This window comes from Bos javanicus, chromosome 26 (assembly GCF_032452875.1).
Source record: "Bos javanicus breed banteng chromosome 26, ARS-OSU_banteng_1.0, whole genome shotgun sequence".
Taxonomy (NCBI): domain Eukaryota; kingdom Metazoa; phylum Chordata; class Mammalia; order Artiodactyla; family Bovidae; genus Bos; species Bos javanicus.
In genome coordinates, this window is record NC_083893.1 from 48,391,669 (window position 1) to 48,418,526 (window position 26,858).

General features: G+C 49.5%; 1 protein-coding gene across 3 annotated transcripts in view; it reads left to right on the plus strand.

The window, feature by feature from the left end:
• MGMT (O-6-methylguanine-DNA methyltransferase) overlaps positions 1–26,858 on the plus strand; it is a 277,279-nt gene that overhangs the window by 210,850 nt on the left and 39,571 nt on the right. The window lies entirely within an intron of this gene.

Below are 26,858 nucleotides of genomic sequence, written 5' to 3' on the forward strand. Positions count from 1 at the left end.
AACCCACTCCAGTATTCTAGCCTGGGAAATCCTGTGGACAGTGGAACTACAGCCCATGGGGTCACAGAAGAGTTGGATGTGACTGAGTGAGTGAGCACAGGCACACACCACAGTCCATGCAGCCCTTGAGAGGTGATGGCCAGGGGGAGTGCTGTGTACAGCCTGGCACACACAGGAGCCCGTGTTGACTCAGCAGCAGTGCGGCTCACACCTGCGTGGACGGTTTCCAGTCCCCGGAGCCCCAGGCCCAGATACAGCCTCTGTATCCGTGGAAGGCAGTCCAGCCCTCTGCAGTGAAGGGCCAGGGTGTCTTAGGAAGAAGAGCAGACTCGGCTGATGTGATGGTCCGTTTGTGCGTCAGACAGTGTTCCTCTCTCAAAGCGCCCTTCCTCTGCACATGCCGGTCACTGATTAGTGTCAGAGTGGCTGGAATCACCAGGAGGATACCTTCTTGAGGGTTTGGGCCACGTCAGGCTGGTCATGGAGTCTGCAGCTGGAGTCAGGTTCTATTTAATAGGAAATAATCATGTGATAATTGTCATCATTTTTAAGTTGATAAATTGATTCTTTCAAATAAAAAATACCATTAAGGCTGATTGTTCTGCAGAAAAGGCACTTTTGGGAAGTGGAGTTTTCCATCTCACCGGGAATTTCTTGGTAAATATGCAAGCAGATGCATATATTAAATTAAGACCACAGAAGTGAAATGGTCTTATGTGATTTTTACACACTGGGCACCAAGAGTAGTTTTTTCTTTTGGAAAAAAATTAAAAAATAGTTATTAATTGGTGACTTCAGAGGCTATTTCAGTTAGTCTCCCAAATACCAGTGGCCATTTGCCCAGTGGGTGAGTAGGCACTTCCCACCATCAGTGGGTGTGTGACAACCCTGTGAAGACAGACTGCAGACTCTGCAGCTAGGCTCAGAGAGGAGGCGGCCTGATGGTGCCGGGGAGCCCAGACCCTGCCCACATGCCCTGAGAGGCGACGGGTGTGAGTCACAGGCGTGTTTAAAGCTATGTTTGAGCATGCATTCATACGTTTTTAGCTTTATTTGCTTTATGGGTTTTGTCCTGTGGTTTATATTTATTTTCTATTCTTTGTGTTACTTTTAGCTATTTTTTGTAGTATCATTTTATTTCTGGACTGACCTTGGTTTTCCTGTGCTGATAATCATAGTCAGTTTTCCTGGTTTGCAAGGTTAGCTTGAGTCAGCAAATCCTTAACTTGTCTGTTAATCTCTGTACTATAGAGGACAGCCAGTCTCAGGCTTTCAGACAGGTGTCAGTTCCTTGTTTTCCTGAAGGGGAAGCCACACTAAGGCCACCTGCTCCCGAGTAATGCCCCGAGCTGATGGTGAGTAGAGAAAAGCACGTGTAAGCTGAAGTCAAGCTCGTCTTCCATCCTCCTCTGTTGTGAGGGGCCCTGCTCCACTCCGTGTCCCCACCCAACAGGCCCTCCCCAGGCTGGTCCCTCCTCGGGCTCCATTGAGTGCCTTGTCCTTGCGTGCTGTGCACCTGCCAGGCTGGCAGGCCACAGCACTGGTCCCAAGCCGTGCTTGTCTGCCAGGAGGCCATGGGGGCCCCGCTCCCCAGGGCTGGTGACCCAGGCCAGCCAGGGGTGCAGGCAAAGCAGGGGAAGAACAGGCCACGTGACTGTAGCTGGGCCTGGTGGTCATCAGGTCGGGTCTGGGGCTCTGGGTCCCTGGGCACCTTGATTGCCACTGGCAGCAGGAGCCTTCTGCTCACAGACAAGGAGCCTTCTGCTCACAGACAAGGCCAGCAGTGGCAGTAAGAAGAACAGGGATAAATTTAGATTCTTTGGGTGTCGGCAGGTCATTATTAGAATTACAGCAACTGGCTGGGAGGTCATGAAGTTCCCCTGACAGGTTGTGAACAGCAAGCCCGGTCACTGTGGAGGCTGCCTGGTCGTCCTTCTTTGCTGTCAGGGATCATCCTCCCTGGGAAGCCGGAGTGGACCGGGAAAGGGAGACCAGAGAAAGGAGGTGTGCCCGCAGCCTCTGGGCAGGGCACACTCTGAGCAGGGGAGCAAGGGTTGGTCGTGGTGCAGAGGCGTGGATGGCTCAGGACAGCCCAGGGCGAGGTCCACGGCCGTTACTTCTCGTCCTGCTGGTGGAAGCCTGGCCAGGCTGCCCAGGGTGGGGGCCTTGTGGCTGTGACGTGGCGGGGCTGCCAGTGCTGGGTGTGCTGCTGCGCTGGGCACACGGGGCCTGGCAGACGGCAGGAGTCACCTCCAGGCACCTCAGGCCTGAGGGAGAGCCTCGGCCCAGCGAGCCTCTCTCCTGGAGAAGTTCGTCTTTCAGCTGAGGACTGGGAGTCAAACCGGGGAGGACTCTTGAACCCTAAACTCTGTTTAAAATGTAATCAAGTCCTCAGTCTTGGGGTAATACCCGCTCTGCAGCATCTTAATGAGACTTGTGGGGTAACGTATCCCACAGTCGGCCCTGTGTGTGTCTGTGTTACGTGTATACCCGGTTGAAGACGTGATTCTAAGCCATAACTGACTATTTAAACTAACCTTAAAAAGTATTGCATTCTTAGTATAAAGAAAATGTTATTCATAAGATTATAAGGTTTTATTTTTAAGCTCTTACAAATAAGCAGTCCATATCAATATGTTTTGTAGAAAACTTAACTTGATTGAGTTTCACACTATGCTATGTGTATTTCCCAAACTTCATGAAGTTGTGTACCTTGGGAGTTCTAGAAACAAAAAGATCTGGGGAAAGCTAGATTGCACGGTTTGGAGGGTGTGCGGCAAAGCTCTCAGGCCTGAGTGTGCTGGCCCCCTGGTGAGGCGGTGCGTAGCATCTTCTCATGTGTTTCAGCAGCAAGCATCTTCTTCTTCCTAAGCATGTGTGAACACCTGTATGACTCAGGAGACAGGTAGAACACAGTTTGAGAAATGCCGGTATGTTTCAGCGGAAATGCGTAATTAAGCAAAAAATGAAATGTTTATAAAGTGTTGCTGTTAGGAGGACAGCCCAGTGAGCAGTAGAATGTCCTGAGCGCATGCAGAGCGCTCTTCTGACATTGGGAGCTGGGGCGTGCTGCGGTGCGTCTTTATGTCAGTAATGTGTCAGCGAGCAGACTCCCCTCCTGGAGCGAAGGAGGTCGTCTCCGCGGAGGTGCATCCTTCCTTGGCCTGATGTCAGTGAGATAGCAGAAGCGACCAGGGTACAAACCTGGTGCTCCCTTTGCAGGTTACAGTCCGAGCTGTGTTTACCAGACAACACTTGATTCCCACAATCACAGAAAGAACTCCTGTGTACTCCCTGGGAGTAAGAAAAAGTCAGAAAATTAAAAGTTATTTTTCCAAAGTGACTGTAAGTGAGTAGGTCGTTTCACCTCTGTTAGGGCATTCTGACCCCTAGTTCCCACGCGGAGGCTGGGACCTGACTCTGCTTTCGAGAGGAAGGCCACAGAGCTGTGGGCAGGAGCTGGGAGCAGCTCGGTCGCAGGCGAGCCCAGCGTCTCGTGGACCCTGTACACTTTCTCATTCTCACCCTATCGATTGGGGACAGTGATCGCATTCTGTTATTGTATCAGCAAGAGAGCTTTTTAACTGGCTCTATGACTTATGGACTTTCTGAGAATTTTCATTAAAGTTGTGAATTGTACAAGCTGAGGAAAGCTGAGACAGACGAGTCAAGAACCCCCAGCGTGTGGGCTGGCCTCAGTGCAGATTTCCCCTCTCAGCCGTGGCTTTGGGATCCGGTAGCAGAGTGTGGTTGTGCTGTCAGGAGGCTGCCCCTCCAGGGCCATGGAAGGCTGAGGAAACTGACAGAAGAGCAGTTCTCCGCATTCAGCATTGAGGCCTCCGTGTGCCAAGAGAAGGTGGGTTCACGTAGCTGTGTCCCAGGAACCCCTTCTCCCTACCTTTTCCTCCCACCCTTTCCTCCCCTCCTGGCTGCCTCAATGTTTCACATTAGGACTCTTACAGGTATGTCTGGGGACCCATTTGTCCCAGACACAGCTCCTGGGGGTAGGGCCGAGACCCCTTCTCGTCCCCAGAACTGTGTTGACTTTGGTCCTAAGACCTGGAGATGGTCTGGGGTCATCTGCCCTTTCAGGGCGATGGCTCATGAGAGTGCTTTTTTGCTGCCAGCCCCAGGTTACAGGGAGTAGGATTCTCCTGGTGCTTTTTTTTTTCTTGGTGGCTGCTGTGTACTCTGACCTGTTACCCTGGGGGTGCAGGAGGGTTTCCTTCAAGGTGAGAGGGTTTCTTTCAAGGTTTGCTTGGGGAACTTGGCTAAGGATGGACTTTACCGTGATGCACAGACATTTCAGCTGTCAGGGTCAGCTCCAGGCCTCCAGGTGACGGTCTCTCCCACTCAGGGCCTGCCTGAATCAGGAAGACCTCTTTGTTCTGCTTGTTTTGACTGCTGAAGTTTTCTTGGCTGATTTTTAATTTTTTCAAACACCTCCAGGGGAAATTCCCAACTCCTTAGCATCCTGCTGCATCAGCCATCCCCAGAGACAGACCTTCCTGTCGGGAGGGGCACCCAGGGTCTCAGGCATTGGGTGCCCACAGACTCACAGACATGTTCAACTCCAAGGGACACTACTCACCTTGGAAATTTGTCAGAATAGGACTTCCATAAAGATCAGAAATTTGTGTTCCTTTTTAAAATTTTGTTCCTAAACATTTGCACTGCCGGAGACCCTGAAAAAGAGGATGAAGAGACTTGCAAACCCATATCTGACAAAAGTCTTGTATTCAGTACATGTAAAGAACTCTCTAAACTCAGCAAAGAGAAAATAAACATTCCAATTATAAAATGGGCAAGACTTCACCAAAGAGGATGTTGTTTGAGTTCAGCAGTACACATGTGAAGAGAGGCTCATTAGACAGGGAGACAACGTTGTACATAGAGGAATATTACACAGCCATGAAAAGGAGCACGTGAACCTCCAGAACTGATGTTAATGAACTTAGTGCCTGTTATACAGAGTGAAGTAAGTCAGAAAGAGGAATATGTATTGTCGTATATATATGGAATCTAGAAAAATGGTACTGAGGAAACTTTGCAGGGCAGGAATAGAGACATGGATGTAGAGAACAGGCTCGTGAACACAGGGAAGGAGGAGGTGGGAGGAGCTGGGAATTAACATATATGCACTACCACGCATAAAAGGGACAGCTAGTGCAAGCGGCTGTGCGACACTGGGGCCCAGCCTGGCACCGTGTGATGGCTCGGAGGCGTGGAGCGGGGGGGTCAGTGGGAGGGAGGCTTCAGAGGCAGGGCATGTGTGTGCGTGCGCACGCACACACACACACACACACATATATCTATAGTTGGACTGATTCACATCGTTGTACAGCAGAAACTGACAGGGCACTGTTATGCAGTCATCCTCCAATTAAAGAAGCAGAGTCAGTGAGAGAGCGCTGCACACCTGCAGGCCCTCTGGGAAGGGGCTGCACAGTCAAGCGCAATGCTTCTGTGAGCCCAGGACTGGGGGCGGGGAGGGTGTGACTGTGCACGGGGCAGGAAGGAGTGACGTGGGTGGTGGGACAGAGCTGCATCCCCCTTGGGGTTGTGGCTGTGCGAGTACAAACGTAATAGAATTTCATGAAAAAGCTTAAAAAATCTTAAAACTCCTAAAATGTAAAACTTAAAAAAAAAAAAGTAAAAGCTAGTGACATCGGAACAAGATGCGTGGTTTAGGTACCAGCGTTGCGCCGATGTCAGCTTCCTGGTTTTGACAGCATACTGTGTCAGGAAAGCTGACTGGGGGTCCTCGGGAGCTCTTCACCACCTTGGCCGTTTCTTACAAATTTTAAAATTATTTCAAGATAATCTCCCAGCATTCCTAATACCTACCAGTTTTTAAAAAAGAAAATGGGCTGGAGGGTTGGGAATGGTTCCTGCCTTGTGGTGGTGAATGTCAGAAGGAGAGTTTTCTAGTGTAAGATGTGGAGGTGGGGCAGAACCATTCTTGGAACGAAAGTAGGTCCCAAAGCTAAAAGACGATTTAGAGGAGAAAGGGAACATTTAGGCTAGAAAAGCACATGCTGGAGTTGATACTGCTCATTTTATTCTTCTGATTAGCCTCATTACCTTGCGTTTTAATGACTTAAAAAATGAGTCCAGAACAGTCAAACAGAAAATGTCCAAGTGGGCTTCCACGCACATGATACATTTTAACAAAGAGCAGACACGAAATAGGGAAAACTTCTCCTGACGTTGATCACATTTGAAAGTTCAGACTTTCTTAATTCAGTCTGTTACTGACAGTAATATATTTTAACTCAAGAACGTGTTCATTCCATGCACGTGGACTTGGCTTGTGAAAGTGTCCGCGGTACACACTGACATTGGATCTCCTGTCATGGTGACTTAGACATAGGACCGCAGTGAGTGATTCCTGCCAGTCAAGGAACTTCCACTGAACCCCACTCGAATGGTAATAATCTGCTCCTGTAATTGCTGTGGAAAAGGAAAATCCTCCAGAGATTTTACATCTAATCATTTATTTATAAATCTGTAGATGGCAGTCTGCAGAGTACGCATCGGGGGTCAACTTTGTGCTCAAAACGGTTGCCCGGTGTTTACATTCCGCGGTGTATTTTTTCAGCAGTACCTCCACCCCCGTGGTCACAATAGGACCCTGCTTGTGGTAGCTGCTCTGCGCCTTGTCCCCTGGCCCAGTCACTTCATTACCGACGCCTCTGCAGAGGCCGTCCCCTCTGTATTAGCTGAAATATGCATGCTTTTCCATCTCATTAATTCAGTCTACATACAATTAATTTTTGCCTATTAATAAACCCCTTGGTGTTAGTGGCAGCTATCTAAACCACTTCACCTCATGTGGAAGAGAAAAGCGAGCTTGCAAATTTCTGCCCCTCCTCTGTTTTTAGTGTTGTTTCTGCGGGTTGGAGGGGGCTTGGTGCATAAATCAGCCATCGCAAGAAAGTCTAAACTGCTGAAGACTCTGGATTTTGAATGGCTGATGGGGAAATGTGAAGTGTTCATTGACTCCACTTGTATTGGGGATAGATAGAGGTGGAGGGGAGCTTTCCAGACTTACTGGGGTCTCAGGCTGCAGGGAAATTTGTTGGAGCCTCTATGTGAGAAGACCAACTTTCTTTGTCCACAAATCTGAATCCTCACCTAATTTGGACACCTCCCAAAGGACATATGTGTGTTTTCAAATTTCTTAATTTCTTTTTAAAAATCTAATTAAATCTATTAATGGACAGAGGAGCCTGGTGGGCTGCAGTCCATGGAGCCGCTAAGAGTCGGACACGACTGAGCGACTTCCCTTTCACTCTTCTCACATTCATACACTGGAGAAGGAAATGGCAGCCCACTCCAGTGTTCTTGCCTGGAGAATCCCAGGGACCGGGCAGCCTGGTGGGCTGCCGTCTGTGGTCGCACAGAGTCGGACACGACTGAAGTGACTTAGCAGCAGCGGCGCAAACAGGTGATTGTGTTTGTGATAACTGTTCCTGCTGACCATATTCAAAAGGCAAAGGAAAATACCAAAACTCAGAACAAAGCCTTGAAATTGAAAGCACCACCTCTTGAGGGCTTCCTTGGAAAGATAGGAATTCCCCATGATCTTGATTTTGCTCTGCTTTCTTACTCTCCTTGTCAGGGACAGGGCTCTTCCACAAGGAAACGTTTCTCAGTTCAGCCCCACCAGCAAGGAGGAAGTGGGGAATCCTGCACAGGTGTTAGGAGCCTTAGATTTCTTGCTTGGATTTGTAAAAAGTGCAATTACCATTCGCAGCAAGAGTCATTCAGGAAATCCAAGTGTGGAGCTGCTGAAAGTTGCTGGAGAAACTGGACTCTCTCTGAGGGATTTGCGTTGTGGCTATGAAGCTAGAGTTCTGTGGCAGGCCTGAGTCACTGATGAAATTATCCATGGGAAAGCTTTAGCGTGCCTGTCGTGGTAAATCTAAAAGAGTGATGTCACATGAAGATTTCCTGATCATTTTGTGAGATTTTGCCAGTGTCATTGGGCAGCTAAAGTGGATGCAGCTGATTGATTGAAAGCCAGATAAACGGTTCACTTTTCTGATTTTCAGATGTGCCATGTATATCAAATGTATCTGTTGTAATGATTAACAAGAATATTTAATAGGAATGTATAACAGCTTCAGGAGACTGTTGAGTTTCATTACTGAAGATCAAATACAGAATCTTGTCAGAAGTTCCCTGACCGGTCGTGGATAGCCTTGCCGGGTCCCAGCAGCCCAGGAGAGCTGCTGGCAGGGCCCATCCTGCCCTCTCGCTCCTTGTCTAACACTTTTTGACATCTTCCCGCGCTCTTAGGATGAAGACGACACTCGTCCCCCAAGGCCTGCTGGCTCCACTCTCCCTCTCACCTCCTGGCTGATGGCCACCGGGGCCTTGGCAGCGGGTGCCCGTCTTCCTAGGCTGCTCCTCTCCCTGGGCTTTTTCCACATTCAGCTAGGTGTGCTTTCCGTGACCAGGTGGTTCAAACTAGGGTTTCAAAGTAGCTTGCACAGTGAGTGAATGGGCTAATGCTTGGTGTTATCAGAACAGTTGAATTTTGAATTCCTGACTGTGCTTCGAGCTCATTCCGAGACAGTCGCATAAATAGCACCTAGTCATTACATGAAGTCTAATGAAACAACTGCTTGTCAGCTTTTGAGATGAGCAGGTGCACCTCACAGAAAATGAAATGTTTCCCGTTTTTGTGGTGAGTTGTCTGCATGTGCAGATCTGGGTTTCTAAAGTATTGAATAAGAAGTGTTTCTAATTCTAGGTTTATTTATGAAGTACACTGTTTAATTATTCCCTAGCTTTTCAAGTTGGCCAGTGAACCTTTTCTTCCCCTCACTCTTGATTATTCTTAAGTCTCAGACAATGCACAATGGCAGATGTGCCCAACAACCATCCGCCATCCCGCTTCATGCCACTTTTTAATGTCAATCATAGAGAAAATTACTCCTTTGGCTTCAGAAGTTTATTTAAGTCTCTGAGATCGGTGGCTCTTCAGACTTAATGTCTGAGGCAATAGAAACAGACCCGCGTCGGGGGCACTGGTGTCTCCGGGGGAAGGAGGCCAAGCATGTTCTTTTAAACAGACCGCGTCGGGGGGCACTGGTGTCTGCTGGGGAAGGGGGCCAAGCGTGTTCTTTTAAACATAGAAGGTTTTACACTCCCTTAGTATATTGAGTCAGGAGAGAAGCAAACCCAGGAATCTTTAACTGGAAATCGCCTACTCGGGCGCTGCAGAGGTGGGCCTGAAGGGGGACTTCAGGTGGTAAGGAGGGCGACAGGCCTCATCCCAGGCAGCGTGTTCTCCTGCTGGGTCAGGTGAGGCACCCTGAGCCCGTGACCTGCCAGGAAACCCCAGGAGTGGGTCTGAAGGGTGTGATGACCTGGGATTCAGGGAGAAGTGAGGAAGCTGCTTTAGGTGGATGTTGGGGTCTCTTGTATGCCCGGATCTGGGCGGAGCCAGGGGCATTCTCTGAGGACCTGCCTCCTGAGAAGGAAAGATGACTGAATGTGGACCTGTCTGAGGCAGGCAGCTCCCTCCTTTCCATGCTGGGCTGGTAGACAGCATCGTGGGCTGTGTTTTACTCATCTTGCCGCCCCCTTTTTACCTGGCATAGTGAGCCGCAGACAGTGAGTTCTTGGCACGTACTCACGCACTGAAGGTAGTGACACTGTTGCCCGTGAGCTCGGTGAGGGAGAGAACCATTGCCTTGGGCGTGGGGGGCTCTCACCCATCAGAACTGAAGCCCATCCCTCACCTCCCTGCTGCCCGGGAATGCACCCATATGTGTTACATAGTTTTGTTGGGGGCAGGGTTGTTTTGTTTAAGAAAAAACATCTGTTTCTTTTTGATCCTTTGTTTCTTAATATGTTCAACAGAGTCACAAGTCTCTGGTGCATGTATTTTATTTCCCGTTTTCCCTTTATATACTTAAGTGAAAGTGGCACCTCAGGTAGTTTGCAGTTTTTGCAAGCCTAGGAGTTCGGCTCCAGACCCAACTGGTGCTGGAGTTCCTGATTTGATTCTTGGAAATTAGAGTCCATTTTCTTCAAGTACGTTTGTTGATTCTGTGTATACTAATTGGCAGGAAGATGTTTGATCTTAATAAATTAAGAGTGAGGGGACACGGGTCACAAAGAGTCGGGCACAAGTGAGCGACTGAACTGATAGACGGGGACATGGGAACCAAAAAGAGGACAGTTGCTGAAGAGCTGGGTTCACTTTCAGTTCTGACGTGTTTATGTCTTTATGATGTTTAAGGAAGGAAGCAGCATGGTGGAGCAGGTCTGTGGATTCACGCAGGCATACATACCCTTTTCTGTACTCTCTTGGTCTGTTTTCCTGGGTAGTTAACGCCAGCTCTTTTGAAGACCGTGTGCACCGAGGCAGAGGGCCATTTCTCTGGGAAGAGTTGAGAGGCCTCTAGGCTGCGCTCTGACCACACTGTGGGCAGCCCAGCCAAGAGTCAAGGGGTGAACGCAGTGTGCCCACACTGGAGGCGGGCCTTCAAACGGCAGGCTTCCGGGGACCTGTGTGCTGGACCAGCCGTGCCCAGGAGGAGGGCGACGAGGAGGAGCTGTGGTGCTCGCCCAGAGTATAGAAGTAGGACTACTAAACCTGAGCCTCGGAAAGCAGTAAACGCTTCCAGAAAGCTCTTAAGTCCGTGGAAGTCTGAATCTTGGGCTCTGGGTGGAATCAAAAGCTGAAAAACATGCAGTTCTCCTTGTGTGCCTTAGATCTGGTTCATAAAACCATTTCTTAGATGTTTTAACTTTTGATCAAAACCAAGACATGATGTAGAAAGATGTTAAAATATTGCAGGTTTATATTATGTATTTGCATGTGATTTAACTAGTTTAGCTTAAGTTTAATTATCATGCCTTGAGAATGCATGATAAAGTTGATGGAAAACACAAAAAAATCTTAGGAATTCAATAAGGCAATAGAGTATATCAAAAAAGTAGTTATAGTTACTCTGAGTGTAAATTCTAAAATCATTTTTCAGGACATTCAGTGACATCTCTTTGCCACAACTCGCCCTCTTCTAGAAATTTTCCCTTTTGTTATTGTTCAGTCACTAAGTCGTGGCTAACCCTTTGTGACCCCATGAACTGCAGCACTCCAGCCTTGCCTGTCCTTCGCCATCTCCCTAAGTTTGCTCAGACTCATGTCCCTTGAATTGATGATGCCATCCAACCTTCTCCTCCTGCCCTCAGCCTTTCCCAGCATCAGGGTCTTTTCCAGGGAGTCACTTCTTTGCATCAGGTGACCAAAGTATTGGAGCTTCAGCATCAGTCCTTCCAATGAATAGTCAGGGGTGATTTCCTTTAGGATTGACTGGTTTGATCTCCTTGCTATCCACGGGACTTTGAGAAGTCTTCTCCAGCACCGCAGTTTGAAAAGATTTCTTTGGTGCTCAGCCTTCTTTATGGTCCAACTCTCACATCCGTACATGACTACTGGAAAAACCCTTTGTCAGTGGAGTGATGTCTCTGCTTTTTAATAAGCTGTCTAGGTTTGTCATAGGTTTTCTTCCAAGGAGCAAGCATCTTTTAATTTCATGGCTGCAGTTCCATCTGCTGTGATTTTAGAGCCCAAGAAAATAAAATCTGTCACTGTTTCCACTTTTTCTCCATTTGCCATGAAGTAATGGGATCAGATGCCATGATCTTCATTTTTTGAATATTGAGTTTTAAGGCAGCTTTTTCACTCTGCTCTTTCACCCTCATGGAGAAGCTCTTTAGTTCCTCTTCTCTTTCTGCCATTAAAGTGGTATGATCTGCATATCTGAGGCTGTTGATATTTCTCCCTGCAATCTTGATTCCAGCTTGTGCTTCATCCAGCCAAGCATTTCACGTGATATACTCTGCATAGAAGTTAAATAACCAGGGTGACAATATACAGCCGTGACATACTCCTTTCCCAATTTTGAACCAGTCCATTGTTCCGTGTCTGGTTCTAACTGTTGCTTCTTGACCTGCATACAGGTTTCTCAGGAGACAGGTGAGATGGTTTGGTATTCCTCTCTTGAAGACTTTTCCCCAGTTTGCTGTGGTCCACACCATCAGAGGCTTTCTCATTAGCACTTCACCCAGTGCTGCAGGCATTTCACAAAAGGCACTGAAGCCTCAGTTGCTGTGAGTGACACAGAGATGCCCGGATGTGTGGGTGTGTTTGTGGAAGCCAATCTGACCAGTCCACGTAGCCTGAGAGCTGGAGAAATGAGTGCACAGAGATGGAGGTTCAGCACTCCGACTGCTCTTAGTGTTCTGAGAGAGGTTCGTGCATGCCGGGGAGCCAGAGTGGCCCCAGCCAGCAGCAGCTGTTCCTGGACCAGCGTCAGCTCCAGGCACAGAGACTGGATGGGGAAGGGCAGATGCCAGGTTGGCTGGAGCTCAGCACCCCCAGGGGAGGGCCCAAGTCACGGCCAGGCTGTGCCGTCTCTGACTAGCCCCAGATGTGGAGTTCAGACTTGATTCTGTTTGTGAAGAGGAGGTGGGAGACGCTGTGAGCAGGAGGTGGTGTGGGGTTGGCAGGGGAAGGTTTGGGGAGTGTGTCTGGCTTTGGTGGTCTCTCTGGATGGGAGCCGAGAGGGGGGAGGCCAGTTCATAGGTCATGGCCGCGTCCAGGAGGCGTGGGCACTCAGCAGTGGTAACAGTGGGGAAAGGAGACCAGAGCACATGTCCAGGGGTTCCCAGCCTGCCGGGTGCGAGTGTTGCTGTGCCACTGTCAGAGCAGTTGTTGCTGCTGCTCAGTCACTAAGTCATGTCTGACTCTCTGCGCCCATGGACTGCAGCACGCCAGGCTTCCCTGTCCCTCACCATCTCCCGGAGTTTGCTCAAACTCATGTCCATTGAGTCAGTGATGCCATCCAACCATCTGTTGAGTAGGGAAATCAGAAGGCATTACTGGCTTGGGTGGACGGTGGCATGTGACATGGCAAGTTGAGTGGAGGGGCTGCCAGCACCTTAGTGGCCGTCCCAAGCAGAAGCCGGAGGCGGCAGCTGGATGTCATCTGCAGGCCCTCACCTGGTGACATGGCGACCAAGAGAGTCCACTTAGAACCTCGGCCAGCAGTCAGGGCAGGGCGGGTGGTCCCCAGACTTACTGTTGCTGTCAGTCTGCGGTTCCCAGTATGGCAGTGATGCTGCACCCTGATAAACTAGTTTCCTGGAGTGAACTAGCTCTGGCAAAGTGGGCAAGACTAAGTTTCACCCAGTCTTCACTACATAAAAATAAATATAGGTGGTCACAAGTCAGCATTCACAGGCCCGTGACAACTGAAGTTCCTGTAGCATCCTCGTTCCTGCTGGAGGATTTCTGTACCCGCCCCTCTCTGGCGGTCTCCTCGCAGATGTGGAGGAAAGAGAGGAAGGAGGCAAGCAGAGCAGCCCGGGCTGGTCTTGACCGCGATGCTCAGGGGAGTCTCCACTTCCAGGGATCCTTGAGTTCTGTGAGGTGTTTACATTTATGCTTTCACTGCAATTCAAATCTCTTAAAAATAAACATCTCATTATTTATAAAGGTAAAATCCTTCTTCTGTAGTATCTGATGCCGATTATTTTCACATAATAAGACTTCCCTTTTTTAAGTTACCATTTCTTTTTCTATAGTTTCCTTGAGCATCTCTGAATCCTTTTCAAAGGGTCCCAAAATTATTCTAGCCTTAGACAGATCGATACAAACTACAAAAAAAGATCTTAATGACCCAGATAACCACGATGGTGTGTGATCATTCACCTAGATCCAGACATCCTGGAATGCAAAGTCAAGGGGGCCTTAGGAAGCATCACTACAAACAAAGCTAGTGGAGGTGATGAAATTCCAGCTCAGCTATTTCAAATCCTAAAAGATGATACTTTGAAAGTGCTGCACTCAATATGCCAGCAAACTGGGAAAACTCAGCAGTGACCACAGGGCTGGAAAAGGTCAGTTTTCATTCCAACCCAAAAGAAAGGCAACACCAAAGAATGTTCAAACTAGCACACAATGGCACTCATCTCACACGCTAGCAAAGTAATGCTCAAAATTCTCCAAGCCAGGCTTCAACAGTATTTGAACCGAGAATTTCCAGCTGTTCAAGCTGGATTTTAAAAAGGCAGAGGAACCAGAGATCAACTAGCCAACATACAGAAAAAGCAAGAGAGTTCCAGAAAAACATCTACATCTGCTTCATTGACTATGCCAAAGCCTTTGACTATGTGGATCACGACAAACTGTGGAAAATTCTTCAAGAGATGGGGATACCAGACCACCGGACCTGCCTCCTGAGAAAGCTACGTGCAGGTCAAGAAGCAACAGTTAGAACCGGACATGGAACAATGGACTGATTCCAGATTGGGAAAAGAGTACATCAAGGCTGTATATTGTCACCCTGCTTATTCAACCTCTGTGCAGAGTACATCATGTGAAATGCTTGGCTGGATGAAGCACAAGATGGCATTAAGATTGCCGGGAGAAATATCAATAACCTCAGATATGTACATGACACCACCCTTATGCCAGAAAACAAAGAGGAACTAAAAAGCCTCTTGATGATAGTGAAAGAGCAGAGTGAAAAAGCTGGCTTAAAACTCAGCATTCAAAAAATGATGATCGTGGCATCCAGTCCCATCACTTCATGGCAGATAGATGGGGGAACAATGGAAACAATGACGGCCTTTATGTTCTTGGCCTCCAAAATCACTGCAGATGGTGACTGCAGCCATGAATTAAAAAAAGACACTTGCTCCTTGGAAGAAAGCCCATGACCAACCTAGACAGCATATTAAAAAGCAGAGACATTACTTTGCAAACAAAGGTCCATCTAGTCAAAGCTATGGTTTTTCCACTAGTCACAGACTGATGTGAGAGCTGGACCATAAAGAAAGCTGAGCGTGGAAGAGTTGATGCTCTAGAACTGTGGTGTTGGAGAAGACTCTTTCAGAGTCCCTTGGACAGCAAGGAGATCAAACCAGTCAATCCTGAAGGAAATCAGTCCTGAATATTCATTGGAAGGGCTGATGCTGAAGCTTCAATACTTTGGACACCTGAGGCGAAGAACTGACTCATTGCAAATGCTGGGAAAGATTGAAGGCAGGAGGAGAAGGGGATGACAGAGGATGAGATGGTTGGATGGCATCACCAACTTGATGGACATGAATTTGAGCAAGCTCCGGGAGTTGGTGATAGACAGGCAAGGCTGGCGTACTGCAGTCCATGGGGTCACAAAGAGTCAGACAGTACTGAGTGACTGAATTAGACAGATAAAAGCTAAAGAGAATTACAGTCAGGATGGGGCACTGGGATGGCCTTTGGACCTCTGGGGGCAGCATTGTCAGGAGCATGGTGAGCAGTGAAAGAGGGAAGTGCCACTGAGGGCTGAAGACTTGGAACCAGAGAAGAGAAGCAACTCTGGAACAGTGAGGGCTCCTGTGGGCAGAGTGACGTGGCCCAGGCCCCAGCCTGGCCTCGGGGACGGGGTGGTCCCGAGCGGGGCAGCAGAAAAAGGACATGCTGCCTAGAACCTGCAGGCTCCCCTCTGCACTTCTTCAGCTCGGAGGGGAAGGTTCAGGAGTCCGATCAAGGCTCAGTGCTCTCGGAAGTGGAGGTGCCGTTGGCTGGCTGCAGGGAGTGCCCGTGGGGCTTCTTCCCTTGTTCTGGCTGTCAGAGGGTTCCTGTGAATAAATGCTGCAGGGCTCTGCTGGAAGTCCTGTGACGCCCCTCACTCCTCCCTGGGGACCCGGTCCAGGCGCAGAGCACGGTCTACGGACCTGCCTGCCTGCAAATGTGACAGCACCCAGAGCTGTGTTGATTTTTAAGAGGAAGAAAAAGGCATATAAAGCTGGACTCTCCAGCCTGCTTTGAGTAGAAATTGGTGCTTCCTAAAGGGAATTTTAATTGGCTGGCTTTGCAGCTGAAATGTTTTTTACCCTGTTCTTCCTCCTCACACTCCATCCTGCCTCTGCTCATTCTTCTCAAACCTTGCCCAACCTCACTTTCTGGGCTTCCCGCTCTCAAACATAATCAGGTCCTTTGGTGGTAGACCTGTGATTGGAAGACCCCGGGGTGTTGCTGAACTCAGTCTGAGCACCCTGGAAGACAGACAGAAGATGCTGGGAGAGGCGCCAGCTCGTAGCAGAAGGGCAGTGGGAATGGCACGTGAGCCCCCGGTTCAGAATGATATCCCCCTTTGAGCTGACAGCCCCATCTCCAGCGCCAGGGATGGTACTTGCTGAAGAAGTACAAATGCTTCCTGCTGCTTGTAATCTATCTTGCAAATATAAGTATTCTGGAAGAAGGATTTATTTTAATAATGTGAGTTTTAGGTTTTTTTTTTTTTTTCTGTAGTTAACATTGGTTTATTATTCTGTGTCCTTGCCAGGAAGCTCATTTTAAGAGTTTCAATTCAAAATTAAATATGACCTCAGTGCTTTAAAATACAATTACATTAACTGTCCATTTAATACTTGCTTGAGATTTTTTTGGCCACTAACGTATAGTCAATATACTTGTCTGATATTAAATAGTGTTTCCAGCTATGCTCACCAGTTAACTTGCTCCAGCTGCAACAATAAGGTAGCAAAGGATGGCCTTCTGAGAAGGGAGCTGCAGAAAGTTGTTTCCAGATGAAACTGCTTTATTATAACAGAAGCTACACTTTTCTTAAAAAACTTCAGTGTGTTTGATTATAGGGAACTATCTATTATTTATTTAGTACTGTACAGACCAGTGTACAAGACAGGTAATTTAGTGACGGGATTATTTATTAATAAGCCCAGTGCCCGAGTTAATGGGACTTAACCCCATGGAGAAGGAAATGGCAACCCACTCCAGTGTTCTTGCCTGGAGAATCCCATGGACGGAGAAGCCTGGTAGGCTGCAATCCGTGGGGTCGCTCAGAGTCAGACACGACTGAAGCGACGCAGCAGCAATGCAGCAGCAACCCCATGGAGGTCAGTCCTTGTGTAATACATGCCTTTTGGAAAGAAAAGAATAGTGTCTTCAGAACATTCAGTTATTATTTTAGCATTTAAATTAAGACATACTCCCTTGCTAAGATGGAAAAAAGCTGAACTGCATCATGACAAAGTCGACCTGCAGCTGTGAAGAGAGACTGGGTTTGGAAACTGCACTGGGCAGGCAATGTGTTCTGGCCCCAGTAGTCCCAGCGGTGTCATTGCTCCTTCACGGATCACGGGAGGAAGGGAGCCGTCCCCTCATGAAGGTGGACACATCAGAAACTGCTTGCGGTGGGAGCCCGTGTGTCGGGGGCGAGGCTCGGAGCAGGGAGCTGCAGCTTCCCAGGCCCAGGCTCGCCCCTTCCCTGTCGTAGCTCTGCCGCTGGGACGCTCCTGGGCCCTGAACACAGCCCGAGCTCCAGGGCGGCCTAGGCGGGGGTGTGGTGCTCCTGGTTCCTGCTTGTGGTCGGCTGGTTTTCTCTGCAGCAGATGAGAAGGCAGAGCCTGCAGGAGGCCCTGCTGGGCCCTCTGTGTGTCATGGGGGTAGTCGAGGGGTTTCTACCCCCTGAGACCCCCTCCTCCTCCTGGGAGGCTGGGAGCTCTAAAGGAGAAACGAAGGTGCAGCGTGATCAGCCTTAACACTGGGTGGTCTGTGTCTACATTTGCGTGGTCACGTGCAGTCATGGCGCAAGTTAAGTGTTTGCTCTTTAAATACATCGTCCTTCTGTTTCATCTCAATATTCAATTCATTGCTTTCTCTCGAGCAGGAATGGAAGACCCACGAAGGAAAGGCCGTTTAGTTTTGTGTCTTCAAACCTGAAACATTTCTAGGTTTGACCGGAGTCCTGTCAAACTGAGCACAATCGGGTGTGAGGCCCGCTCCTTGGGCTTTAACAAACTGTTATCTGCAATCTGCTGCACAATCTGAAAAGGCAAGAAATGCGGCTTTCCCTGTTTAGAAAATCTTTATGGGTTCCCCCCACCCAGGGGAATGGTTTTCAGCAAATTATTCATTGGAAAAATGGAATCTGGAATGCAGGTGTTTCTCAGCACGTGTGCTGGAGTGGCTGTGCTGGCCCCAGTGCCTCTTGTTCACGCACCCGTTCAGCAGGCACGCACAGAGCTCTGGGAGGGCCCGAGCGAGGGCCCCAGGGCTGGGTGGCAGCACTGGGCGGGTCTGTGGAGGTGGGGGGGCCTTCAGTCAGACGCCTGAGCTGCCGTGGTAGGGAGCCTGTCCCCCTAAGCCTGGGCCACACCTGCCTTACTAGCACCAGCCCACCTGGGACAGTGCCTTGAGCACTCTGGGTTTTGCTTCTGGGGGATGAGGATGGGGGTGATGGGCTGGGAGAATTCTAAGACTTAGGCCTCCTGCCTGTGTGGAGGAACACTGTGTGCTGAGTGAACTGGTCACTGAGGCCTTCAGACAGGAGCGTGGCCTTCCCGTGAGGCTGAGGAGCAGTGGCGCCAGTGGCTGCTGTGTATGAGCCTGAGGCCCTGAAGTGTGGGCACCTAGTGTCTCTTCTCAGAAGCTTCTAGAATATAACAGAACTAGAGGCAACACTCACAGCCCCATGATCTTTGAATGGTAGGGCGGTGGGCCAGGGTTATAGTCCCGTGGAGCGGGGAGGAATGACAGAAGTTCCTAAAAGTAAGAAAATCCAAATGCTGTCCAGTCCATATGCTCTCCAGAATAGAGCGGGTGAGCATAGGGCTCGTCGGCATCAGAGGGGCTGTTTGTTTCCATTTCAACGAGATGGACAAAAGTACTTCAGCTTTATGGCGATGGTCAGATTAAGGTCTCTGGAATCGAACAAACTTTAATTCACATTCTGGTTTCATCCCTTGATGCACTGATCAGTGTTACTACATCACCTCTGGGCCTCAGTTTCCTCTTTGAGAACATTAAAAAATGCCTCCTCGGGGATTGCTGGGAGGAATAAAACACAGGACTGTTTCTAATGCTATGCATGGCACATGTTAGACACTCAGTAAATAGCAGCTGTGAAGCTGTATACAAGGGTTTCCCTTGAGTTGTTTCCATATAGTTGATCCTGCCTTAGTGGATCCATCCTGTCCACAGTGCCATGGTGTTTGAAGAAGGTGTGACGTTGAGAACGTCTCTCCCCTGAGACTTGCACAGTCAGCTGCCTTAACTGTGTCTGACCTCGGCTGTGTTACTGAGAGTCAGGACATGGAACTGCAAGATGGAAAAGCAGTCCTCGCCTGCCCCTCTTGACTGCGTGCCCTGAGAGTTTCCATTCTCATGCTACTTACCTTTCATCATAACTCTTGTTTGCTATAGAGACCCTCTGCCTGACATTTCTGTTCGTGTCTGTCCCTAAAATCCTGTGTCCAGACCAGAAGGACGTGTATTCCTTTTCCTCAGGTGTCCATGCAGAACTTTAATGTCAGGGAGCAGTTGGCCGCGGATGACACCCTCCTGCCCTGTTATCTCGTCTTTGGGGCACAGACATTGATGTTCTTGTCTTGGCGTGTGGAGGAAAGAGTGTGCCCTGTCATCTCCTCTAGGCCCACGGTGTCACACACCCTCAGCACAGCAGAGCAGGGCCACACAGGGGCTTCGAGAGCATCAGAGGAGCAGCTTTGGAGGGTATTCAGGTTGGCCCAGCAGAGAGAGACCAGACTGTAGGCCACTCGGGCAGCTGGCCCCGTGCCTTGTGGAGTCAGCCTGAAGAATGCTCTCTGTTAACCAGGTGCCCCACTTGACATCTGTATCCAAAGACGAGATGTTTGTAATTCTCGTTAATGGACTGCTTTCTCCTGTGTTTTTTTCTGGGAGGAGGGAGCAGAATTGTTGAATAATGTGAAGTTACCTAACCCCAAAGATCCTTTGGAAAAAAGTACTCTGGAGGGAGTACCAAGAAAGTGCACTGGGACGACCCGGAGGGCTGGTGTGGGGAGGGAGGAGGGAGGAGGGTTCAGGATGGGGAGCACATGTATGCCTGTGGCAGATTCATTTTGATATTTGGCGAAACTAGTACAATTATGTAAAGTTTAAAAATAAAATTAAATTAAATTAAAAAAAAAGAATTTGATGCGACTGATGGAATGACTAAAAATTTTATGTTTTTACAGATATTTTTCAACAAATTAACTAAATTCTTGATAGAATTGTAATAAATATACTTAAGCAGCAATTTGATCAGGATTTTCAATAGTATTTTTTAATGTTAGGTATTATTTCTTTTTAAAACTCTTTCATTGCTAACGTACTTGCATCTTACTTGTAAGAAGCTAAGTTAAGCAGGGAAAAAGGAATATACCTCTCCTGTGTGTGTGAAACCTTGGAAAGCTGCTTTGTTCACTGCTTCAGTGGTGAAAGCAAATACAACATAGACGTAAGGCTATTTGAACTCTTTATTTGCCACATTTACAATATTAATAATAGTGTTTCTAGAAGTTGTCACATCAAGTAAAAGATCTTCATTCCAGGCTGTCTTTGGGGGCCAAATTGAGACTGGATGCATGCATTTAATAAATTGTAGTCTCAAGTAGTCATTTTTGTAAATAATTAGTTTCAGTGAAAGAATAAGTTAGCATATTGTACGCATCTAATGTTGCAAATGTACATACAGCAAACTTTGCTATTAATCAACAGTCAAGCACTGCAAGTGGGGTCTCATACATAATGAATTGTGCCTAAACCTCATGGGCTTCTTGATAGAAAAATAAAAGAAAACACAAGTGTAGTAAGCTTTTGAATAAAATTTAACTAGATTGCTCTGCATCCTGTAATTGTTTTGGAATCATTAGGGACCTGATAATTCATCTATAGTTTTGGGGTGTTTTTATCTTCATCTGTCAAATAGTAGAGATTTTTAATGATATGTTAAAGTGTTGATAAAATACAATTTTCCTTTTAACAACATGAACATTTAGGAGAGAAAGTAGATAGACTTTTTAAGGCATTCTTATCTGCCAAGTATACTGTTTAAATTGTCTCTTAAAATATGTATTACTGTTGATATATTTTAAAGAAGCAATTATTTGTTTTAAAAAATACAGTCCTTATGTACATTATATGGGGGGGTTGAAAATTTACATAAAATTTTCTCTGTGTTGTTGGTCGGTGTTTTAAAATACCACAGCAAATTGCTACAGAGGAATTCTTGCTTAGGTTCTGACATTAATTTGAGCCCCAGATTTTGGGGGCTTAGGATGCCTGTTAAAAACATACCTGTGACCATGCAGAAAGAGAGTAAAAGGGGGCCCAGTTGAACTTGAGACAGCCTCTTCCTCCTCCCTTGTTGACTTGACCATGAGCCATCGGTGGCCTGTGATGGGATCATGAATGTAGAGTTCGTTTCAGGGGGTGTGACTGTGGGGCAGAAAGCATGAAGGTGAGAAGCAGAAATTCTTCCCTCTCTTCATGAACCACACAGTAAACCTCAGCACAGGCTCGCCGAGCTGATGGTCAGAACTCGGGCTCGCCGTCCTGTTGCCATCCCTGGGAACTAGGCCTGGGCCGCCTTCAGCACTGACTCTGACTCGTCTGATACGCAGTCTCTTCCTTCTGCATATAAGCGTCATTGAAGTAGGTACTACAACCAGACATGCGAAAGTCGGTCCACAAAGTCATGTTACAAGTAGGAGGTGCTTTGGTCTCATAGAATTAATATTTGCGTGTTATGTATCATTTATATATATATATGAACTTAGGCCTGTTGCCAGTATTTCATGCATGTTTATTCATCTTTTCCCTGTGTTTCATAGTTGAGTGCATGTTGCTCTTAGGATCGTGTGAGAAAGAGGCAAGATGACACACGGATCGTGTAGAGCATCACCCGATAAGCAGCAGGGAGGCTCTGGTTGTTTCCGTAGGTGGACCCCCGGGCCCCGCCTGGTGCACCTCCTGTTTGCCTCCCCTGACTCAGTTGTGTAGTTTGAGACCTGTGTTTCTTACCGCTGGAGCAACAGTTTCTCCTTTTTCTACTCTGTGTCCTAATACAACTCTGGAATGTTCAAATAATTGCACAGATTCCGTCACATCCATGTAGGGTTCTTGCCCAAACAGCTGATGGCCACCAGGCAGTGTCACGGAGCCATCACTTTCCTGGTTTGTTCATCGGGTGACACAGGGAAGTCCCAGTTGGGGCGGGACTGCTTCCTCCAGCACCGCCATCAGGGAGGCTGTGAATACCTCTGTGCTGGACCTTCAGCTTCCCTGCCTGCCCAGGGGGATGGCAGTCCACAGGTCGATACTCTTGCCAATAAGCCCCGTATTTAGCGGGTCCTCAGTAAATGCTTGAATCGAATCAGACCACTAAATTTGGTTGGAATAAAGAGTTTAAAGGCTTCGTTCAGCTTCTCATTTAGAAAAATTTAAAGGATCTTTATTGAAAGCAGGTAGCATGGTTTATCTGTCTTCAGTGCTCCACTGGAAGAAAAGCATCTGAGCTTCACAAGAAGGCATAATTAAATGCAGGACAAGCCCGTCAGACACAAACACGAGCGACTCTGCCAGAGGTCTGCTAACTTGGACGTGATGGTGCGTTTCCTGTCTCCACAGGATGTTTATGAAGTTGCGTCTATTGCAGTTTTAAGTGTGTGCCGTGCGTGTGTCCCTACCTGAGCTGTGAGGTCTGGCGCTCTACCCTGGAGTCCTGGGGGCCAGACAAGGTGAGGCTCCTCATCCTGAGGGGTGCTAAGCCGCTGTGTGCAGTCAGGGCTCTGGGCGTCTTCACGTCAGACCTGACTCGAGTGTCCGTGTGCGTCCTTGCAGGCTAATCTCCAGCCTTGCTGAAGGACACCTCCCCGTCACCGCTCCAGACTCCAGGTGGACTCAGGAACACGAGTCTGTGGAGTTCTTCTCTTAGGTGAGCCTCTGGCATCACCAGTTAACGCTCCCAAAACCGTAAGGCTCAGTTTCACCCTGTGAAGCAAGAGATGGGGAAGAGGCACCAGGTCCCAGGGAGGCCGGGGGCACGGCGGCGGCACAGTCAACCGCCGGCAGGATGCACAGGGCCGACCAGAGAGGGGACGCGGGACTTCAGGCCTGCTTGCTCATGTCAGAAGGGGTACAAGCCCAAGTACCTGACATGGTAATGTCTATGGGGAGTAGAAATCATTCAGATGGGAGGATTTAGTGATTCTTCGCTGCCAGTCGTTGAAGCCTTGTTGTTGACTTGAAGTCAGTGATTAATTCGTGTCCGATTCTCTGCAACCCCATGGACTGTATAGCCCACCAGGTTCTTCTGTCCTTCACTATCTCCCAGAGTTTACTCAAATTCATGTCCACTGAGTCAGCGATGCCATCTGAACATCTCATCTTCTGCCACCCCCTTCTTTTCCTTGAAAGTGAAGCCTTGAGGCGCCCGAAAATCCACACACCCAAAGCTCCTGCCCACTGGGTGGGCATGTCGAGCCCAGCTATTCTGTGGGACAGATGGGAGAAGGTAGAGCTGGGGGCATCCCTCTGGTCCGCTGGGCGGCCTGCCACACGCAGTCGTCCCCACAGGGGTGACACCTCGAGCAGCACTTCCTGGTGGCTTCAGCCAGCCTGGCGCACTGCACCTCACCTGCCCCCGGAGGGCTCCTGGAGCCAGGCAGGGCCGCCCGTGTGGGGCCTGTGTCCTGGGCCCATCTGCTCCCCCTGCTCTGCCCCCTGGGTCCAGGCTGCCACTCTTCCTCCTGTCCTCCCGGGCCCGGGCCTGGAGGCCTCACGCAGGGGAACCAACAGCCTTCCTGGTTCCTCCTGTGCCGTATCAGTGCTGTGAACTCGTGGGTTCTCTGGAAACGTCTTGGGGAGAGTCCCTGCCTGCTTTATTGAAAACACTTCATTTGTTCTGGAGCATGTCACCTGCTTTGCTGTGTCTGATTTGGAATGATGGACAGGTTCATGTCCAGACAAATCTGAAATGCAATTCAGCACCAGAACGTTCTTTCTCCAGGCCCATGGGAATCGGTCAGGCTGCTTCCCACAGGGCTCTCCGACACACCCAGGTTCCGGCAGCCCCCTCAAGGCGGCACTCTGCTGTCCTTTTTATTTTCCTACGGGGTCCCTGGGGTTGCCAGCATTGCAAGTTTCTTGAAGAAACTCTTACACCAAAACATATGTGACTTTATGTTTGCGGTATGAAAGTACCTGTGTTCTCTATTGTTACGTTAAAAAGCTCAACAAAGCCAAATTCATTTTCCAGCCACTACCAGCCCTCGTGTGCCAACTGAAAACAAGTATAAGGGCCCCAGTGTCCTGATACTGGCCTCAGTACTGCTCTTACCGATGGCGTCCTGGGCGGCTTTTCGAGGATTGGCTCTGAGGTCGGCCTCAGCCTGGCCCCCGGGCGGTGGGGCGGCCTTGTCTCGCTTCCGTCCTCAGCGCTAGCCTTCCAGCGGCCTTCTGGGGGCTGGGCTCCCGCACAGCGGTGCTTCCCAGAGGCGGTGGCCACAGGTCTGTGCCTTTGGTGGTAGGTGAGCTGCTAGGCTCCCGGCTCCCAGGGAGATGTGGATGTGAGATTTAAATGAGTGTGGGCCACGGAGCCCATAATGATTGGGGTTTCAGGTTCGTCGGTAGGAAGCCTGGAGAAACTCCTCCATAATAAGAGCAGCCGTTAGAGATGCTGTGATCCTGTCACACCACAGCTCTTTCAGGGACGAGCGGAGCGAGGTTGGAGGAGAGGGCAGGGCAGAGAATAAATTTCATTTTATTGTAGAAATGGAAATTTGTGTCATGGCTTTAAAAATCTGATTTTATGTGTGTGTTTAATGCCATTCATTTTAAATGTAGTATCATAAATCCTTGCTTCAGAATCAAAGCTGTTTAATTACATTTCACCCATGAATAGTTATCTAATGCCAATAGAGAAAGAGTTAAAAAGGAGAACTACAGAGTAAATCAGAGGTTGAGATCTTTAGCACAAGCATAAAAAATCAATTTAAGATGAATTTTACTACTATAAAAATTCTTCAAATATCCTTTTAAGAGTGGGAAATGCTAGGAAACTCAGCTCACATTTCAATTCCCTTAGCAACGCAGGGGAAGCGGCCCCCAACCTGGGCAGTGCCCCAGGATGCCCACAGCTCCGTAGCCTTTGTCAGATGCCCCTGAGCGAACCAGGGCATCTGAGTAAGAGTTGTGACTCCCCAAGGTGGGTGCAGAGCCCCTGACTCTCAACTTAAGCTACCTGTCTCCTGGATGGTGTGCCCCCGCTTCAGGGATCCCCGTTTGCAGGGTGTGATGGTCAGGAAGACCCCTCAAGCCCCAGAGACCACCCAGGCACCCACGTTTGCTACCCTCCCCCACCAGCACCTCACCCGCTGCCTCTGCAGGAGGTGCCGGCCAGGGCTGTCGGGCCCTTTCCTGCTTCCCATGTGGGTCGGGGCGGGGGCATGAGCAGGGTCGCACGTGGGCCGCTGCCCACTCGTGCCCCCACGTGTGAGCTTACCAGGTTGGGTGTGCTGTGCCTTGTCTGAGCGAGCTCACCACACCTCGTCTCCTCCCCTCTCCCCGCCCCGGCCCCATGAGCAGGGTGGCAGAGCCCATGGCCTTTCTCTACTTTCTTCCTTAGAGTCAGCTTCCTGCTTACTCCGTAGGTAGGGAGCACAGCAGGAGGGTCACTGGGAATTTCTCGGTTATGTAGAGGAATGTTTATACCAAGCAGGGGGCAGAAGTTCCTGCCTCTCCATGGGCAGACGTCCTGGCGGGGAGAGACATCGGGGCAGAAGACCCCCCCAGACGCCGTCCTGCCCCCTGTTTCACAGACGCCACTTTCTGCCTGTGGAGTGAGCCCTGTCCCGCAGGGAGCACCCCGTCAGCCCAGGGCCAGCCACTGGCGCTATCTGGGGCTTCCTCTCCCTGCGATCCCGGGGGCCAGCATCCTGGAGAAGGCTGGGCCTGCCACGTGGCCGCAGGACCTCCTGACGGGCTGGCTCTGTGGGCCAGGGTCTCAGGGTTCCCACCCCCTGCTCACCTGGAAAGGCTTGTTTCCATTTGTTCGCTGGCTCCTTCCTTAATGCTGTTCACATTCATGCACTCAGGAAGCCTTTCCTGACCTGCCTCTCGTTCCCCTATGCATCCCGCCCAGGACTCTCAGACCCACCACACACCCTGACTCGGAGACTCAGGCTCCAGCCAGCATAGCTCACAAGAGCCGGCTTAAAGGTCTTCAGCTGCTCCCCATGGCTTGAGTGGAGGGCTGGGCGCCCCCTCCCCCACACACACCAGCATGTCCCCTCAGGCCGGCGAGGTCAGGCCCATGCTCCGGGTGCTTCAGCGCCTCAGCCTCCCACCCGTGCTGGGCTGTACTGCCGAGTGGGTGAGGCCTCTCCGCTTCAGTCACACCCTCGCCAGGGGGTGGGTGTGCCTTGAAGGAAAACACCTGGAGATTGAGGCGCACACGCCTGCCCCTGGGTCGGGGACGGGAGGCCTATAGGGCTCAGGAAGGAATGACGTCTAGAATCAACTGGGTGCTGGTGCTTCTGTGGGTGTGCCATCCTCAGAAGTTCAGAAAAACTGGATCCCTCATAAAAATCTGGGGCTCGGAAGCAGCAGAAGTGACCCTCTGCAGAGGGACGTTTTCTCAGCCCAGCAGAGCATATCCCTTAAAAGTCGGCCTCTGCTGAAGGGGAGAAGTCAGCTCCGTGAGGGGAGCCATGGGATCCCCCAGACAGAAGGGTGAGCCTGTGAGGAGAAGAGACAGACAGACCATCTGAAGCGAGTCTGAGGTGCGTTGGCTTAAACCTACAGAGGTGAGAGGGAGGAAGGGCAGTGACCACAGGGAATGAGCAAGAAGGGTTGGAAAAGAAAGAGGAGTCTCAGGCAGGAAAATCATAGCCCTGTAACTAAACCAGCCTCTCAGAGTGACCAGCACACCGAACAGACACCCTGGACCGTGAGGCGCGGTGCAGACTCAGGGTGGGGTCCCCCCAAAGCTCCCTGAGAGCTGTAGAGCACGTGGAGC